We start from the raw sequence: 20,482 nt of genomic DNA, 5'->3' as shown, positions 1-20,482 counted from the left end.
CAGAGGTAACAACATTAATGGATAGTACACCATTAATATGACCAGGGCACAGGGAGTTTATGTCAAAAGGGCAAGTTTGTATGGATAACTCCAAAGTTTTAATGTAGCAGGTACTCCTTTTCAACAATGGGATGGCTTCTGGAGTTCTGGCCCCACTGGTGGACCTCCTGATGGCCCCTGGGTTTTGGCCAGTGTGTGACATAGAGTGTTGGACTGAGTGGGCCACTGGCCTGATCCAACATGGCCTCTCTTATGTTCTTGTTTGCTTTGCCTCTTGGTGGCCAACTTTGGTAGCAATTTCCAAAGGGGCTAGTGAAGCATTGCGGAAGGCTGATTTTGTTGTTCTTTAAAAGACCTGAAGCCCTAGACAGCAGGCCAAATTTAGTTCCTTCCATATCGAAAGCTGCAAATAACTGTGGTGTAGGAGTGAATGACGAAACCATCAGTCAAATAACGGAACCTGAGTTCTCTGTCTTTGAGCTGTGCTTGTGCAGTGTTCATACTATACTTCTTTGAGCCGACTATAATGGGAAGAAAATGTTTCGTGAATTTGTCTCTCATCTGTTTGCACAGGAAACGCAATAAAAGCTGCCAAACGAACCCGTTTTGCATTTACGCTTGTATGTCGTTCGCTGAGTAAGAAAATGCACTTCGATGGCTCACTTTGCCTGTAGCAATAATCCTGTCATCTTCTTGGCAAGGATGTTTGAGAGATAACGAGCATAGCAATGTGATGTACTGGGTATGGGTTTGTCGCCAGACCCTGTTGACCAGACATAGAATCATATCATCACAGAGTTGGAAGGGACCTCCAGGGTCATTTAGTCCAACCGCCTGCATGATGCAGGAAATTCACAAAGACCTCTCTGGATGCAACCCCAGTGACATGCGCTTGGTGTTCCAATCTTAGAATGTAGTACGTTGGTCATCGGAGTTCTGTATTCAGAGTTCAGTTCCCAGGTGCACAGTAGCCTGATTGGATGATAAGAACATAAGAGAAGTCATGTTGGATCAGGCCAGTGGCCCATCCAGTCCAACATTCTGTGTCACACAGTGGCCAATATATGTGTGTGAGTGTTTGTGTATATATATATATATTTACACACACACACACACACACACACACACACACACATATATATATATATACTGTGGCTAATAACCACTGATGGACCTCTGCTCCATATTTTTATCCAATCCCCTCTTAAAGCTGGCTATGCTTGTAGCCGCCACCACCTCCTGTGGCAGTGAATTTCACATGTTAATCACCCTTTGGGTGAAGAAGGACTTCCTTTTATCCGTTTTAACCTGACTGCTCAGCAATTTCATGGAATGCCCCCCAGTTCTTGTATTGTGAGAAAGGGAGAAAAGTACTTCTTTCTCTACTCTCTCCATCCCATGCATAATCTTGTAAACCTCTGTCACGTCACCCCAAAGTCGACGTTTCTCCAAGCTAAAGAACCTCAAGCGTTTTAACCTTTCTTCATAGGGAAAGTGTTCCAAACCGTGAATCTTTCTAGATGCCCTTTTTTGGATTTTTTCCAATGCTATAATATCCTTTTTGAAGTGCGGTGTCTAGGGTTGCCAAGTCCAATTCAAGAAATATCTGGGGACTTTGGGGGTGGAGCCAGGAGACTTTGGGGGTGGAGCCAGGAGCAAGGGTGTGGCAAGCATAAATGAACTCCAAGGGAGTTCCAGCCATAACATTTAAAGGGACGGCACACCTTTTCAATTCCTTCCTTCCATAGAAAATAATGAAGGATAGGGGCACCTTCTTTTGGGGCTCATAGAATTGGACCCCCTGGTCCAATCTTTTTGAAACTTGGGAGAGTATTTTGGGGGGAGGCACTAGATGCTATACTGAAAATTTGGTGCCTCTACCCCCAAAAACAGCCCCCTCCAGAGTCCCAGATACCCACGGATCAATTTTCCATGATTTTCTATGGGAATAAATCTCCATAGGGAATAATAGAGTTCCCAGCAGACATTTCCCTCCCCTCCCACCGCTTTCTGACGACCCCGAAGCGGGGGGGGGTTTCTCCAAACCGGGGGATCCCCTGCCCCCACCTGTGGATTGGCAACCCTAGCGGTGACCAGAAATATCCAAATGTGTTCATAGTCCTGCTCCGGGCTCTTTTTCTAGCAGGAACTCCTCTGCATATTAGGCCACACACCCCTGATGTAGCCAATCCTGGAGCTTACAGTAGGCCCTATACTAAGAGCCCTCTAAGCTCTTGGAGGATTGGCTCCTTCAGGAGGCATGGCCTAATATCCAGAGGAGCTCCTGCTAGAAAAAGAACCTGGCCCTGCGTATTGTAACTCTATCAGAGTGTTTCTATGCAAATAATACACTTCCTTTTGTTTACTACAGAATTCGTTTTCTATTTTCTATTTTTATTTTTTCTACCTCTTGGGTGGCAAAAATTAATGGCCAGTAGCCATGGTGACCGAGGGAAACTTCCACCTTCAGAGGCGCTAATCCTCAGAAACCCAGAACCAGGTGGCAACTCCAGGGGAGGCTTCGGCCTCCATGCTCGGCTGGTCACCATTCAGAGGAACTGGTTGGTCACTGTGGGAGACAGAACGCCATAGTAAGTACTATTCTTATCAGCAATGCAGGCATTCCATAGTAAGTACTATCATCAGCAATGTACACCTCTGTGCGCTGTTGCTGGCCCTCCAGAGGAACTGGCTGGCCCCTGTGTGAGACAGGAGGCTGGACTAGATGGACCCTCCCTGGTCTGATCCAGCAGGGCTCTTCTGATGTTCTTCTCAGGGGAAGGCCTCAGCCTCTCTTCCCTGTTGTGGGCCCTCCAAAGGAAATGGTTGGCCCCTGTGTGAGACAGGAGGCTGGACTAGATGGACCCTCCCTGGCCTGATCCAGCAGAGCTCTTCTGATGTTCTTCTCAGGGGAAGGCCTCGGCCTCTCTGCCCTGTTGTTGGCCCTCCAGAGGAACTGGGTGGCCACTGTGTGAGACAGGAGGCTGGACTAGATGGACCCTCTCTGGTCTGACCCAGCAGGGCTCTTCTGAGGGGAAGGCCTCGGCCTCTCTACCCTGTTGTGGGCCCTCCAGAGGAACTGGCTGGCCTCTGTGTGAGACAGGGGGCTGGACTAGACAGACCCTCCCTGGTCTGATCCAGCAGAGCTCGTCTGATGTTCTTCTCAGGGGAAGGCCTCGGCCTCTCTGCCCTGTTGTTGGCCCTCCAGAGGAACTGGGTGGCCACTGTGTGAGACAGGAGGTTGGACTAGATGGACCCCCCTGGCCTGATCCAGCAGGGCTCTTCTGATGTTCTTCTCAGGGGAAGGCCTCAGCCTCTCTTCCCTGTTGTGGGCCCTCCAAAGGAAATGGTTGGCCCCTGTGTGAGACAGGAGGCTGGACTAGATGGACCCTCCCTGGTCTGATCCAGCAGAGCTCTTCTGATGTTCTTCTCAGGGGAAGGCCTCAGCCTCTCTGCCCTGTTGTTGGCCCTCCAGAGGAACTGGGTGGCCCCTGTGTGAGACAGGAGGCTGGACTAGATAGACCCTCCCTGGTCTGATCCAGCAGAGCTCTTCTGAGGTTCTTCTCAGGGGAAGGCCTCAGCCTCTCTTCCCTGTTGTGGGCCCTCCAAAGGAAATGGTTGGCCCCTGTGTCAGACAGGAGGCTGGACTAGATAGACCCTCCCTGGTCTGATCCAGCAGAGCTCTTCTGAGGTTCTTCTCAGGGGAAGGCCTCAGCCTCTCTTCCCTGTTGTGGGCCCTCCAAAGGAAATGGTTGGCCCCTGTGTGAGACAGGAGGCTGGACTAGATGGACCCTCAATGGTCTGACCCAGCAGGGCTCTTCTGATATTCTTCTCAGGGGAAGGCCTCAGCCTCTCTGCCCAGTTGTTGGCCCTCCAGAGGAACTGGCTGTCCACTGTGTGAGACAGAAGGCAGGGCTAGAAGGACCCTCCCTGGTCTGACCCAGCAGGGCTCTTCTGAGGTTCTTCTCAGGGGAAGGCCTCGGCCTCTCTGCCCTGTTGCTGGCCCTCCAGAGGAACTGGTTGGCCACTGTGTGAGCCAGAATGCTGGACTAGATGGACCCTCACTGGTCTGACCCAGCAGGGCTCCTCTGATGCTCTTCTCAGGGGAAGGCCTTGGCCTCTCTGCCCTGTTGTTGGCATACAGTGTCTCCTTTTAAAAGGCAGAGGCTGTTGATGTCCTCTCCCTCACAGATATTCCATTTATACATCTCGGTACAATATGACTTTGAATATTAATTATTGCGCTGTTCAGCCAGAGCATCCCGTAACGGAGGAAGTTATCGCCTCATTAAAACCGTCTCTGGAATCGAAGACAGTGTTCGTTTCATCGCCGCCATTTGCAGCACGGCAGCATGGTTGCCGGAACAGACATTGTACAAGAACGGCAGGACTGCAATTACAGCTGTCACGCAGAGGTGGCTTGCTTTATTTCCCTGTGCCCTCCAGGGCCCGCCCCCGTATTCCCTTCGCCTGTCCGAAAGTCAATGCAGATAACTTTGCGTGCCTCTTAAAAAGAAAAACAGCCTTTTCAAGGTTCCCTGCTTTACGAGCAGGTTTTATTTCCCCTCTTGCTCACACGTTTTACGATGGCACATCCACGCAAACTTAGCATGGACGTGGCAGGTCGTTAAGACCTTGTGCCCCCCCCCCCCCCCGCACATCATCAGTGTTTGATCTGGGCCATGACTTGGATTACCCAGGCAAGCCTGATCTCATAGAATCATAGAGTTGGAAGGGACCTCCAGGGTCATCTAGTCCAACCCCTGCGCAATACAGGAAACTCACAAATCCCTCCCCCTAAATTCACAGGATCCTCATTGCTGTCAGATGGCCATCTAGCCTCTGTTGAAAAACCTCCAAGGAAGGAGAGCCCACCACCTCCCAAGGAGGAAGCCTGTTCCACTGAGGAACCGCTCAGAAGAGCCGGTTTGGTGTAGTGGTTAAGTGTGCGGACTCTTATCTGGGAGAACTGGGTTTGATTCTCCACTCCTCCACTTGCACCTGCTAGCATGGCCTTGGGTCAGCCATAGCTCTGGCAGAGGTTTTCCTTGAAAGGGCAGCTGCTGTGAGAGCCCTCTCCAGCCCCACCCACCTCACAGGGTGTCTGTTTTGGAGGAGGAAGGTAAAGGAGATTGTGAGCCACTCTGAGACTCTTCAGAGTGGAGGGCGGGATATAAATCCAATATCTTCTTCTTCTAACGATCAGGAAGTTCTTCCTAATGTTGAGCCGGAAACCCTTTTGATTTAATTTCAACCCACTGGTTCTGGTCTTGCCTTCTGGGGCCACAGAAAACAATTCCACACCATCTTCTCTAGGACAGCCCTTCAAGGACTTGAAGATGGGGATTATATCTCCTCTCAGCTGCCTCTCCAGGCTAAACATCTTGTCAGATCTCGGAAGGTAAGCAAAATCAACTCTGGCAAGTACTTGGATGAGTGACCTCCTTGGAATAAGAACATAACATAAGAACATAAGAGAAGCCATGTTGGATCAGGCCAATGGCTCATCCAGTCCAACACTCTGTGTCACACAGTGGCCAATATATGTGTGTTTGTGTATACACACACACACACACACACACATATATATATATATATATATATATATATATATATATATATATATATACACATATATATGCATACACACACACATATACACACACACAAACACACACTGCGGCTAATAGCCACTGATGGACCGCTGCTCCATATTTTTATCCAATCCCCTCTTGAAGCTGGCAATGCTTGTAGCCGCCACCACCTCCTGTGGCAGTGAATTCCACGTGTTAATCACCCTTTGGGTGAAGAAGGACTTCCTTTTATCCGTTTTAGCCTGACTGCTCAGCAATTTCATCGAATGCCCACAAGTTCTTGTATTGTGAGAAAGGGAGAAAGTGCTTCTTTCTGTACTTTCTCCATCCCATGCATTATCTTGTCAACCTCTATCGTATCACCCCGCAGTCGACGTTTCTCCAAGCTAAATACCAGCAGTCAGGAGGGCAGGGGCAGGCTTCATTCAGCCACCTCTCTGAATATCCTTCAGGTCCCCAGTAGGGGTCCGTCACCAGAGGTCGCCATGACCTCCAGGTACACACATACACACACACACACACACAAAGTAAAAAAAATACCCCCCCACACACCAGTGCTTGATCCTGTAGCAGATCTGAGTTTCTGCCACAAAAAAAGCCCTGAGTAGAAGAGCCAGATCTGAATCCTGGAAAAGCTCGGCCTTCAGGCTAAACATACTTCTTTGAGTAAAGAGAAGACATTGTCGACTTTTATTGCTAACTGGAAGCTCGTCATTGACTTTCTGCATGCAAGTGGAAAAAGTGAATGGATGATCTCTGGATTTGATGAATAAAGAGAACTTCACATTTTAGAGAACTGGGGTAGTTGGTGGATTGCTTAAGGGTGACTCTGTATTTATTGTAAATGGAGCAACTGGTGGTTGGATTTGGCTTTGTTGTCAAGAAACTTTGAAATGTTGGAATCTTTAAGGCAAGGGTGGACAAACCTGCGTAATGTCAGATGTTTGACGGAAGAGAGGGCGGAAGGAAAGAAGGAAGGAAGGAAAGAAGGGAGGGAGGAAGGAAAGAAGGAAGGGAGGGAGGGAGCAAAGAAGGAAGGAAAGAAGGGAGGGAGGGAGGAAGGAAAGAAGGAAGGGAGGGAGGAAAGAAGGAAGGAAGGAAAGAAGGAAGTGAGGAAGGGAGGGAGGAAAGAAGGAAGGGAGGAAGGAAAGGAGGAAGGGAGGGCGAGAGGAAAGAAGGGGGAGAGGGAGAAAAGGAAGGAAAGAAGGAAGGGAGGGAGGAAGGAAAGAAGGGAGGGAAGAAGGAAGGGAGGGAAGAAGGAAGGAAGGGAGGGAGAAAGGAAAGAAAAAAGGGAGGAAGGAAAGAAGGAATGAAGTAAAGAAGAGAAGGAGGGAGGGAGGAAAGAAAGGGAGGGAGGGAGGGAGGAAAGAAGGAAGGAAAGAAGGAAGGAAGGAAGGAAGGGAGAGAGGGAGGAAAGAAGGAAGGGAGGAAGGAAGGAAAGAAGGGAGGAAAGAAGGAAGGGAGGAAGGAAAGGAAGGGAGGGAGGGAGGAAGGAAGGAAAGAAGGGAGGGAGGAAATAAGGAAGGGAGGATGGAAAGAAGGGAGGGAGGAAGGGAGAGAGGAAGGATGGATGGAAGGAAGGAAAGAAGGAAAGGAGGGAGGAAGGAAGGAAAGAAGGGAGGGAGGAAGGAAAGAAGGGAGGGAGGAAAGAAGGACGGAAAGATGGAAAGGGGGGAAGGAAAGAATGGAGGGAGGAAGGAAAGAAGGAAGAAAAGAAGGGAGGGAGGGAGGAAAGAAAGAAGGAAGAAAGGAAAGAAGGAAGGAAGGAAGGAAGGAAGGAAAGAAGGGAGGGAGGGAGGGAAGAAGGAAGGAAGGGAGGGAGAAAGGAAAGAAAGAAGGGAGGAAGGAAGGAAAGAAGGAATGAAGTAAAGAAGAGAAGGAGGGAGGGAGGAAAGAAGGAAGGAAGGGAGGAAGGAAAGAAGGGAGAGAGGGAGGAAAGAAGGAAGGGAGGAAGGAAAGAAGGGAGGAAAGAAGGAAGGGAGGGAGGAAGGAAAGGAAGGGAGGGAGGAAGGAAGGAAGGAAAGAAGGGAGGGAGGGAGGAAATAAGGAAGGGAGGATGGAAAGAAGGGAGGAAGGGAGAGAGGAAGGATGGATGGAAGGAAGGAACGAAGGGGGGGAGGAAGGAAAGAAGGAAAGGAGGGAGGAAGGAAGGAAAGAAGGGAGGGAGGAAGGAAAGAAGGGAGGGAGGAAAGAAGGACGGAAAGATGGAAAGGGGGAAGGAAAGAATGGAGGGAGGGAGGAAAGAAGGAAGGAAAGAAGGGAGGGAGGAAAGAAAGAGAAGGAAGGAAGGAAGGAAGGAAGGAAGGAAGGAAGGAAGGAAGGAAGGAAGGAAGGAAGGAAGGAAGGAAGGAAGGAAGGAAGGAAGGGAGGTAATGGGGAGGGAGGAAGAGGTGAAAATAAGGCAAATTTAACGTTAAAATGCCTTCTCCAAGATGGCTGACGGGGGCTTCAAGAGCCACACAATATGTGTGAAAGAACCACATGGGGCTCCTGAGCCACAGTTTGGCCCCCCCGCTTTGAAGGTATGTCTCTCTGATTTTCTCCTTTCTTTCTCTTATTGTTTTTCTCTTTTTAATGTTTTCTGCTTTATTGCTTTTTATATACGGGGGAAATCGTCAGTAAAAGTTTAAAAAGAAAGCTTGTTTCTCCAAAATCCTGCCATTCCCTAAGATGTTCCTGGACTCGAATCCAGCTGTTCCCCAGACTTTCATTCTAATTAGGCTCTTTTCCTCCGAAGAATTCTTGCCGTTGCTGTGCAAGGCTCCTCCGTATGTCCAAGGTCTCCGCCCTCCTCTGCACTGGTGCCAGGTGGCCTCAGCTTTCCACGGATGCTTTCTTCCTTCGTCGGGAGAGAGGAACGGCTGTTGTTCTTGCGGGCAGGAGTCATGCAGTAATTACACGGGGGAAGAAGCTACTCCCCAGGGAAGCCACGTGGTGGAGAATGCCCTCTGGCCTTCTCTGGGCAATTAAAAACAATTAGAGGTTTTGCGGAGAGGAGTGGAGAACTGCTGGTAAAAACCAGGGAGCTGCCGGTCCAAAAGACATCTCCAGGCTCGCTAGAAAAAGCACTCCAATTCAGATTTCAACGGAGGGGGAGGATGCTGTTGAAAGATTCGCAAGAGAGTGAGGGACTTGCAGAAGGACAGCGACTGAGAGCACACTGGCCAAGGACCACTTGGAGATGGCTGTACCAAAGCTGTGGAACGGACTTCCACAATATGAAATATGGATTAAAGCAGGGATGTCAAACGTACGGCCCAGGGGACAAATCAAGCCCCCGGAGGGCTCCTCTCAGGCCACTGAGCAACTCACTGTCATCTGCTTCCTTCTCTCTCTCTCGCTTCATTCTGTATCACAGCCAGGCTTGCTCAATCGCACAGGAGCTACAGAGCAAAGCCTCAGTTTTCTTCACTGGCTGACCAGCACATGAAGCTGGGAGGGACGGTGGCTCAGTGGTAGAGCATCTGCTTGGGAAGCAGAAGGTCCCAGGTTCAATCCCCGGCATCTCCAAAAAAAGGGTCCAGGCAAATAGGTGTAAAAAACCTCAGCTTGAGACCCTGGAGAGCCGCTGCCAGTCTGAGAAGACAATACTGACTTTGATGGACCAAGTGTCTGATTCAGTATAAGGCAGCTTCATATGTTCTTCATATATATGAAGCAACTTATGTACAAAAGCTCGCAATGCCCAGCCATTACATGTTTCCCCCTGGGTCTTAGGCTCAAAGCATTGACTATAAGAGTTTTGTAATGAATGTCACTAAATCAAAAGTAGGTTTGCAATTTACAGACGCGCATCTGAATAACATCTGAACAGCATACTCAAGATTGCTACAGCACAGACGTCTCCAGGTTTTGATGCAATAATTCAGAGCAAAAGTTGTCAGTTATCAGAAACTGTTAAATGAACAAAATATTGCAAGAATATTAATCTTTTAAGCATATTTTAAGGTTTATATCTCTGCTACCTGGCATTACATTTTATGACACACATGGCCCAACCTGACAACGTCTCATTTATGTCACATCCGGCCCTTATAATGAATGAGTTTGACAACCCTGGCCTAGAGCCCTACATTGTGGGGAATAGGTGATTCATAAATTGAATGAATGAATGAAAGTTCTCCTTTGTTTGATACTCTGAAAATTGTGTTGGTTTGAGCTCTTCTAGTACAGACGGACATGGCTACCCTGTGGAAACTCTCCTGCCACCTTTTCTCTGAGAAAAATCCCTTCAAACTCCCTGAGTTATTTATTGCTTTACAAGAACCCATCTTTTCCTGCTGTGAACCAAGCAGAATGAGTAATCGCTCTTAACACAGCGAATCCATCTTACCCACCAACAGTCGAAGATAAGTCTGCTGACCGCCTTCTTTAAATGTGGAGTTACAGGCAATATATTAAGAGCCCCGTGGCGCAGAGTGTTAAAGCTGCAGTCCTGCAGTCGGAGTCCTCTGCTCCCGACCTGAGTTTGATCCCCAGTGGGAGCTGGGTTTTCAGGTAGCCGACTCCAGGTTGACTCAGCCTTCCGGCCTTCCAAGGTCGGTAAAATGAGTCCCCAGCTTGCTGGGGGGAAAGTGTAGATGACTGGGGACCCCCGTGAACCACCCCGTAAAAAGTCTGCCATGAAAACCCTGTGAAAGCAATGTCACCCCAGAGTCGGAAACGACTGGTGCTTGCACAGGAGACCTTTCCTTTCCCTTCCTGCCTGCCTTCTTTCCTTCGTTCCTGCACAGAGTGTTAAAGCTGCAGTACTGCAGTCGGAGCCCTCTGCTCACGACCTGAGTTCAATCCCCGGCGGAAGCTGAGTTTTCAGGTAGCCGGCTCGAGGTTGACTCAGCCTTCCATCCTTCCGAACTGGGTAAAATGAGGACCCAGCTTGCTGGGGGGAAAGCGTAGACAACTGGGGAAGGCAATGGCAAACCACCCCGTAAAAATTCTGCTGTGAAAACATTGTGAAAGCAACGTCCCCCCAGAGTCGGAAACGACTGGTGCTTGCACAGGGGACCTTTCCTGCCCTAACTGTGTACCCCTCGCCCCCAGTCGGCGGCACTGAGCTTGGTTGGGGCAGCCAGATTATCTGATTCCCAAATCAAAGTAGCCGTGCAAGTTCCAATCTTTCGGGTCCTGCTGTACACCTGGTGTACATTGGTCAGGGCACACCTGGAGTGTTGTGTGCAGTTCTGGAGGCCTCCTTTCAAGAAGGATGCAAACAGGATGGAGGAGGGGCAGAGGAGAGTGACGATGATCAGGGGTCTGGAGACCGAGGCCTATGGGGCATTTGGGAATGCTCAGTCTGGAGGAGCTTGAGGAGGGACATGATTGCTGTCTTGAAGGGAGAAGAAGAAGAAGAAGAAATAATTGGATTTATACCTCGCCCTTGAACATATGAGCATATGAAGCTGCCTTCTACTGAATCAGATCCTGGGTCCATCAAAGTCAGTATTGTCTTCTCAGACTGGCAGCGGCTCTCCCGGGTCTCAAGCTGAGGTTTTTCACACCTATTTGCCTGGACCCTTTTTTGGAGATGCCGGGGATTGAACCTGGGACCTTCTGCTTCCCAAGCAGATGCTCTACCACTGAGCCACCATCCCTCCCCACTCCTTCACTCCCTGAATGAGTCTCAGAGTGGCTTACAATCTCATTTCCCTTCCCCTCCCTACAACAGCCGTGTTGTGCTGAGTGGTAAAGCTGCAGTACTGCAGTCTGAACTCTCTGCTCACGACCAGAGTTCGATCCCGGTGGAAGCTGGGTTCAGGTAGCCAGCTCAAGATTGACTCAGCCTTCCATCCTTCCAAGATCGGTCAAATGAGTACCCAGCTTGCGGAGGGGGGGGGGCAAAGTGTAGATGACTGGGGAATGTCACCCCAGAATTAGAAACCTTTACCTTTTGCTTTACCCTACAACAGACATCCTGTGAGGTAGACGGAGCTGAGAGAGCTCTGACAGAAACTGCTCTTGAGAGGAACAGCTCTGTGAGAACTTGTGATGAACTCAAGGTCACACCAGCAGGTGCATGTGGAGGAGTGGGGAATCGAACACGGTTCTCCCAGATAAGAGTCCGCACACTTAGCCACTTAGATCTTGGGGTCGTGGTAGATAACTCACTGAAAATGTCAACACAGTGTGCGTTTGCAATAAAAAAGGCCAACGCCATGCTGGGAATTGTTAGGAAGGGGACTGAAAACAAATCAGCCAGTATCATAATCCCCCTGTATAAATCGATGGTGCGGTCTTATTTGGAGTACTGTGTGAAGTTCTGGTCGCTGCACCTCAAAAAGGATATTATAGCATTGGAGAAAGTCCAGAAAAGGGCAACTAGAATGGTTAAAGGGCTGGAACACTTTCCCTATGAAGAAAGGTTGAAACACTTGGGACTCTTTAGCTTGGAGAAACGTCGACTGCGGGGTGACATGATAGAGGTTTACAAGATAATGCATGGGATGGAGAAAGTAGAGAAAGAGGTCCTTTTCTCCCTTTCTCACAATACAAGAACTCGTGGGCATTCGATGAAATTGCTGAGCAGACAGGTTAAAACGGATAAAAGGAAGTACTTCTTCACCCAAAGGGTGATTAACAAGTGGAATTCACTGCCACAGGAGGTGGTGGCGGCCACAAGCATAGCCACCTTCAAGAGAGGTTTAGATAAAAATATGGAGCAGAGGTCCATCAGTGGCTATTAGCCACAGTGTGTGTGTATATATATATATAATTTTTTTTTGGCCACTGTGTGACACAGAGTGTTGGACTGGATGGGCCATTGGCCTGATCCAACATGGCTTCTCTTATGTTCTTACTACACCAAACTGGCTTTTTACACAGAGCTCTGACAGAAACTGCTCTTGAGAGGAACAGCTCTGTGAGAACTTGTGACGAACTCAAGGTCACACCAGCAGGTGCATGTGGAGGAGTGGGGAATCGAACCCAGTTCTCCCAGATAAGAGTCCACACACTTAACCACTACACCAAACTGGCTCTCTCAACTGGAGCTGTTCCTGTTAGCAGTAGAGGAGAGAACTAGCAATTTTGGGTTTAAATTACAGGCAGAAAGGCCAGACGGAAATTAGATTTTTTTGTTTTGTTTTGTTATGCTGTTCATTGCCTAGGGAGGTGGCGAAGCCCCCCCCCCCTCACCAGCAATCTTTAAGCAGAGGCTGAACAAACACTTGCCTGGGATACTCTAGGCTGATTCTGCATTGAGTAGAGGGTTGGATGAGATGGCTGCATCCAACTCTATGATTCTATCGGTCGCAGCCTCTCCCTAAGACAAAAAGAAAGAAATTGCCAGCACCGCCCCTGTAATCTTCCCAGGCTTCCTGCAATGGTTTTAACACATTGTCCATAGCAAAGCTATCAAATGACCAAGGCCTCTTTTGTACTTTTTACAAAACGGACGAGGGAACGTTTCGCTGTGTACCATTACGAAGGCCGATCATCATCAATAATGGAAAGCGCCTCGCAAATGGCCCATGCTACGTGAGCGAGAGAGTGCCCAGCCGTGTTCCAATCTGGAATCGTTTTTCATCTTACCCTTGCAAAATCCAGGATGGTACCAACGACTCCGAGTCTAGACCGCGTGACAGAGTCAATTCTTGCTGAGCTAAGGGTAAAAGCATAACCATCCCGAAATCGTTTGCAAAGATTACCTACCTCTGAGGGTGGATTGTCATTGGGAGGATTAAGCTTCTTAAGAACATTATTAGTGCTAATGAATAACATGGCAATTAAAGAGAGCTGGAAGGAAGGGAAGGATGAAAGAGCAACATGTTAACCTTGGGCAGGAGATAAATGCTTAGGGTTGATGGACCTATAAAGGTATATGTACCCTGAGAGTATCAGTCTACACATCAAAGGGACAGAGCCAGGAGAGTAAACAGAAAGAAAACTCACAATTTTTGTCTATATCTATCTATCTATCTATCTATCTATCTATCTATCTATCTATCTATCTATCTATCTATCTATCTATCTATCTATCTATCTATCTATCTATCTATCTATCTATCTATCTATCTCTCTCTCTCTCTGTCTGTCTGTCTGTCTGTCTGTCTGTCTGTCTGTCTGTCATCCCTCCCTCCCTCTCTCTCTAGAGAGCCAGTTTGGTGTAGTGGTTAAGTGCATGGACTCTTATCTGGGAGAACTGGGCTTGATTCTCCACTCCTTCACTGGCAGCTGCTGGAATGGCCTTGGGTCAGCCGTAGCTCTCGCAAGAGTTGTCCTTGAAAAGGCAGCTTCTGTCAGAGCTCTCTCAGCCCCACCCACCTCACAGGGTGTCTGTAGTGGTGTGGGGGAAGGTAAAGGACATTGTGACTGCTCTGAGATTCAGGGTGGGATATAAATCTCATCTCTGTCTCTCTCTCGTAACCCACTCTGGAGGCCGAGGCTAAGAGACAGCGTCTAGTCCCTCTCCTCCAACAGGAAGAAGCGGAGGTCGTCTGCCATTGCCTTTCTCTGCAGAGCCTTCCTTGGTGGTCTTGTATCCTAGTACCGACCCTGCTTAGCTTCTGGGTTACGGTAACCCCAGCGAGTGGCATTTAAGACAAGCGAGGAGTGGAGGTGGGCTGCTCTTACCCTCCTCTGCAGACCCTTCCTTGGTGGTCTGCCATCCCAGCACCAACCCGGCTTAGTTTCTGAGACGTGATGAGATCAAAGGATGCCGTGCTGCCTTCCCTCCCCATAGGGATATAAGAATAGATAAAGCAAAAAATTCAGGTTCAATCAGGATCAGGGAGTCAAGCCGCTGAACATTTGGGTTGTATTTTAGTCTTGGTTCAGCAGTTCTGTTTTTCAATTCTGCAGTTCACTTTCAGTTTGGACACTGACTTTTAAAAAGTGCTGGGGCCAACCAGGACAGATGGTTTAAACCAGACTCATTGTCTGCCATTTCAGGTACATTTCATGAAGCTGCTCTGTCAAACGAGGTATGAAAGGGAACTCAGTTCGAAATTGGGCAAGGCGCGTAGAATGTGTTTAGCTGTTTACGCCCCATAATTACGCCCCATAATAATTTCAACTAGGGTTGCCATGTCCAATTCAAGAAATATCTGAGGACTTTGGGGGTGGAGCCAGGAGACTTTGGGGGTGGAGCCAGGAGCAAGGGTGTGACAAGTTTAATTGAACTCCAAAGGGAGTTCTGGCCATCACATTTAAAGCGACGGCACACCTTTTAAATGCCTTCCCTCCATTGGAAATAATGAGTAGGGGGACCTTATTTGGGGGCTTGTAGAGTTGGACCCCCTGGTCCAATCCTTTTGAAACTTGGAGGGTGTTTTGAGGAGAGGCACCAGATGCTATGCTGCAAATTTGGTGTCTCTACCTCAAAATATAGCCCCCCAGAGCCCCAGATACCCACAGATTTAGAATTTAGGGGGAGGTGTTTGTTAGTTTCCTGCATTGTGCAGGGGGTTGGACTAGATGACCCTAGAGGTCCCTTCCAACTCTGTGATTCTATGATTCTAGATCAATTCTTCATTATTCCCTATGGGAATGGGTCTCCATAGGGAATAATGGGAGGATTGGCAATTTTCTCTGCATATCTTAGTAACATAATGTCACAGTTCCCTAGGCATTTGCTTCTGCTAATCTTACTTGACTATACTTAATATCATTTTATAAAATAAAAAACTTGCTTCTAAAATATGCATACCAGGTGCCAGGGGTGGAATTCTAGCAGGAGCTCCTTTGCATATGAGGCCACACACCCCTGATGCAGCCAATCCTCCAAGAGCTTACAAGGCTCTTTTTTTGTAAGCTCTTAGAGGATTGGCTACATCAGGTGGGTGTGGCCTAATATGCAAAGGAGCTCCTGCTAGAATTCCACACCTGCTAGGTGCCCATTTATGGTGCCCGGATGCCTGGCAATTGTTCTCAGTGCCCACTGGCAGGGCTTATGTTGTAGCAGGAGCTCCTTTGCATATTAGGCCACACACCCCTGATGCAGCCAATCCTCCTGGAGCTGACAGTAGGCCCTGTACGGAGAGCCCTGGAAGCTCTTGGAGGATTGGCTGCATCAGGAGTGTGTGGCCTAATATGCAAAGGAGTTCCTGCTGCAAAAATAGCTCTGCCCACCAGTACCTTAGGCATCAGCAGGAGAAACTGGGAAAGGGGGAAGGAACTGTCGGCCGGCAGAACTTCCTGTTTCAACCAGAAGTGACATGGGACTGTCTGGCATTTCTTGAAGACTCTATGGTAAGACCCATAAAGTTTTAGAAAAACACCAGAGTGTCTTCAGCAATGTGGTGCCATCACTTCCAGGTGGACAAAGAAATGTAAGGATGTTGCTGGCACCAGGGGTGGATTTCTAGTACCCTATAAAGGGGAGGGGCTGTGGCTCAGTGGCAGAGCCTCTGCTTGGCATGCTGAAGGTCCCAGGTTCAATCCCCGGCATCTCCAGTTAAAAGGACCAGGCAGGAGGTGATGGGAAAGACCTTGACCTGAGACCCTGGCTCAGTGGCAGAGCCTCTGCTTGGCATGCTGAAGGTCCCAGGTTCAATCCCCAGCATCTCCAGGAGGGGATGGGAAAGACCTTGACCTGAGACCCTGGCTCAGTGGCAGAGCCTCTGCTTGGCATGCTGAAGGTCCCAGGTTCAATCCCCAGCATCTCCAGGAGGTGATGGGAAAGACCTTGACCTGAGACCCTGGCTCAGTGGCAGAGCCTCTGCTTGGCATGCAGAAGCTCCCAGGTTCAGTCCCCGGCATCTCCAGTTAAAAGGACCAGGCAGGAGGGGATGGGAAAGACCTTGACCTGAGACCCTGGCTCAGTGGCAGAGCCTCTGCTTGGCATGCAGAAGGCCCCAGGTTCAATCCCAGGCATCTCCAGTTAAAAGGACCAGGCAGGAGGGGATGGGAAAGACCTTGACCTGAGACCCTGGCTCAGTGGCAGAGCCTCTGCTTGGCATGCAGAAGGTCCCAGGTTCAGTCCCAGGCATCTCCAGTTCAAAGGACCAGGCAGGAGGGGATGGGAAAGACCTTGACCTGAGACCCTGGCTCAGTGGCAGAGCCTCTGCTTGGCATGCAGAAGGTCCCAGGTTCAATTCCCGGCATCTCCAGTTCAAAGGACCAGGCAGGAGGTCATAGGAAAGACCTTGACCTGAGACCCTGGCTCAGTGGCAGAGCCTCTGCTTGGCATGCAGAAGGTCCCAGGTTCAATCCCCGGCATCTCCAGTTAAATGCATCAGGTGGCAGGCGATGGGAAAGACCTCTGCCTGAGACCTTGGAGAGCTGCTGCCAGTCTGAGTAGACAAGACTGACCTTGATGGACCAAAAGATCTGATTCAATATAACACAGCTTCATCAGGGGAGGCCAAACGGTGCCTCAGGAGCCACATGTGGCTCTTTCACACATATTGTGTGGCTTTGAATGTACTTAAAGTTGCTTTCTTTCTACCTCTCCCTCCATCTGTTTGCGTTCCTTCCTTCCTGTCTTGCAGCTCTCAAACATCTGACGTTCATGTCATGAGGCTCTCAAACTTCTGATGTTTCTTCTATGTGGCTCTTACATGAAGCACGTTTAATAAGAGAACATAAGAGAAGCCATGTTGGATCAGGCCAACGGCCCATCAAGTCCAACCCTCTGTGTCACACAGTGGCAAAAAATGTTATATACACACATACACTGTGGCTAAGAGCCACTGATGGACCTGTGCTCCATATTTTTATCTAAACCCCTCTTGAAGGTGGCTATACTTGTGGCTGCCACCACCTCCTGTGGCAGTGAATTCCACATGTTAATCACCCTTTGGGTGAAGAAGTACTTCCTTTTATCCGTTTTAACCTGTCTGCTCAGCAATTTCATCGAATGCCCACGAGTTCTTGTATTGTGAGAAAGGGAGAAAAGTACTTCTTTCTCTACTTTCTCCATTCCATGCATTATCTTGTAAACCTCTATCATGTCACCCCGCAGTCGACGTTTCTCCAAGCTAAAGAGTCCCAAGCGTTTCAACCTTTCTTTATAGGGAAAGTGCTCCAGCCCTTTAATCATTCTAGTTGCCCTTCTCTGCACCTTCTCTAATGCTATAATATCCTTTTTGAGGTGCGGCGACCAGAACTGCACATAGTACTCCAAATGAGACCGCACCATCGATTTATACAGGGGCATTATGATACTGGCTGATTTGTTTTCAATTCCCTTCCTAATAATTCCCAGCATGGCGTTGGCCTTTTTTATTGCAAACGCACACTGTCTTGACACTTTCAGTGAGTTTGGCCACCCCTGGGCTGAGGGATTGTGGGTATTTCTGTATCCTCATTTTCCTGGCTTGCAAAAGTGCTTATTTCTTTGGGGTGTTTTTTCCTCCCCTGTTTCACGTGTTTTGCTTCCTCTGGTAGTTGAGTCAATATTACATCGTTTTATGTCTGCAGTAAAAACCCGCAGGGAGAAATGCTGGACATAATCCAGTGTGATATCAATTTGACCACTAGAGGGAGACAAACATATGCAGATCAGACCTCCCCTCCTCAAAGTAACAGGAGTTTATAAGTGAGGAAATGAAAATGCAGAAAAACTCTATGAAGGGCACAGGGTTACTCAGCAGGCTTCCTTGGCAGAGAGGTGATTTGAACCCAGGTCCTCATCTGACACTCTAAATGCTAACCCGCACCACTTTCTTCCTGAAAGCTATCAAGAAACTCCAGAAAATGTGGAAGTTCTCTGTAAACTTAGAAACGACAGAATGAGAAATGAGGTGACAGAGTTAGGGTTGCCAAGTCCAATTCAAGAAATATCTGGGGACTTTGGGGGTGGAGCCAGGAGACATTGGGGGCGGAGCCAGGAACAAGGGTGTGACAAGCATAATTGAACTCCAAGGGAGTTCTGGTCATCACGTTTAAAGGGACAGCACACCTTTTTAAATGTCTTTCTTCCATAGGAAATAATGAAGGATAGGGGCACCTTCTTTTGGAGCTCATAGAATTGGACCCCCTGGTCCAATCGTTTTGAAACTTGGAGGGTATTTTGGGGAGAGGCACTAGATACTATACTGAAAATGTGGTGCCTCTACCTCAAAAAATATCTCCCCGAGAGCCCCCGAAACCTCCAGATCAATTCCCCATTATACCCTATAAGAAATATTTCACATAGGGAATAATGATGTTTCCCTCTCCTCCACACACACCCCTTCTCACAGATCTGATGTAGGGGATTGGCTCTCTACTCACCAGCCAGCTTCTTCACGGTAACAAAGACACAGACACAGAAAGTTGAAGCCTTTCACCACCTCTGGAGGTGCAAAGGCACATGGTCCTTTGGGGCGGGACAGGAAGCAGCCTGGGAAAGCTCCGGCTGCTGCGATGGAGCTGGGTGGGAAGGGGAGGAGCAAGGAGAAGCTGCTGCGATCGGAGGTGAGAAGGGAAGGAAAGGGAGGAGGAGAAGCATCAGGGATCGGTGGGAAGGGGAGAGGAGAAGCTGCTGGGTTCTAGGCTGCGGGGGAAGGGCCGCCATTCCCCCCGCTTTCTGGATTTTTGCCAAGCAAGGGGAGGAGCCTCCAAATCGGGGGTCCCCCGCCCAGGCGGGGGATTTGGGAAGCCTAGACAGAGTTCATAAAAATCGGCAAACTGTTTGGAGACTGTGATTAGTATTCGGGGTGGAATTCTAGCAGGAGCTCCTTTGCATATTAGGCCACACCCACCTGATGTAGCCAATCCTCCAAGAGCTGACAAGGCTCTTTTTGTAAGCTCTTGGAGGATTGGCTACATCAGGGGTGTGTGGCCTAATATGCAAAGGAGCTCCTGCTAGAATTCCACCCCTGATTTGCAGCCTCTCTCTCTCTCTTACACACACACACACAATCTGAGAATAACCAACTGAGAGTTAGCCAATGAATTTGATTGACGATGGGGCTCAGGACGAACTGCGAAACTATTTCTCCCCCCCCCACACACACACAAAAGGCATAATTAATCTGTGGGACTCATTACTGCCCAACATGGTCAGGGAACGCAGATTAGACGCCTTTTTTAAGAAAAGAAAAGGTTTTACAAATCTTTTTCATGAAAATTTCATGAGCGGGCAAATGCCAGGAATTGGAAGCTAACAATATGGGCAACCATCAAATTAATATCCTTCTTGAGTGCTTCCAAAGGCATTTAATGAGCTCCCACTGGAAACTGCAAACACACTGATGATCGAGACTCTAGGTAGACCTTGGCCTAAGCCAGCAAAACACTCTTTTCCGACGGCTCTAGGGAATCCACGGGGCAATGTGATTTACAACCACTGCCGTAGGAATCAGATGACATTGTGGCCACGGTTTCCAAGTCCCTTTTTAATGGCTGACTCCTTTGAAATGTGAGGTTGGAGGAGGGTTTTGCAGATACTGCCGACGAGACAAACTGGCGGGCCTGAGATCGAATCAAGCTGTAGGAGCGGAACAGGCTTCCTCCTTGGGAGGTGGTGGGCTCTCCTTCCTTGGAGGTTTTTAAACAGAGGCTAGATGGCCATCTGACAGCAATGAAGATCCTGTGAATTTAAGGAGAAATATTTGTGAGTTTAGAGCGGTTCCTCAGTGGAACAGGCTTCCTCGGGAGGTGGCGGGCTCTCCTTCCTTGGAGGTTTTTCAACAGAGGCTAGATGGCCATCTGACAGCAATGAAGATCCTGTGAATTTAGGGAAAGGTGGGGGGTTGGACTAGATGACCCTGGAGGTCCCTTCCAACTCTATTATTCTATGATTCTGTGATTCTAAGCCAAAGTTGGGATCTCATTCTATCCCCAGCATACTGTGGAGGCTTTGGGAGTAAGTTTCCCAAGCTCCCTTGTCGTGACCCGGCCGTCTCTCATACCATTTCTTCTGTTAGCCACAACATGGTTGCAGTTGAACAGGTTGGAAACCCCCCTCCCTCCCCACTCCAGTCCGCATCCCCCCGAACCCTCAAGACTTGCCGGGAGCCGACATC

General features: G+C 48.9%; 1 protein-coding gene across 1 annotated transcript in view; it reads left to right on the top strand.

Moving 5' to 3' along the window:
* Positions 1-20,482, top strand: part of PDE4A (phosphodiesterase 4A) — a 593,319-nt gene that overhangs the window by 93,559 nt on the left and 479,278 nt on the right. The window lies entirely within an intron of this gene.

The sequence above is a fragment of the Heteronotia binoei genome, chromosome 13 (assembly GCF_032191835.1).
Source record: "Heteronotia binoei isolate CCM8104 ecotype False Entrance Well chromosome 13, APGP_CSIRO_Hbin_v1, whole genome shotgun sequence".
Classification (NCBI taxonomy): domain Eukaryota; kingdom Metazoa; phylum Chordata; class Lepidosauria; order Squamata; family Gekkonidae; genus Heteronotia; species Heteronotia binoei.
The sequence above is the reverse complement of the archived record's forward strand: the minus strand, read 5'-3'. Positions and strand labels throughout refer to the sequence as shown.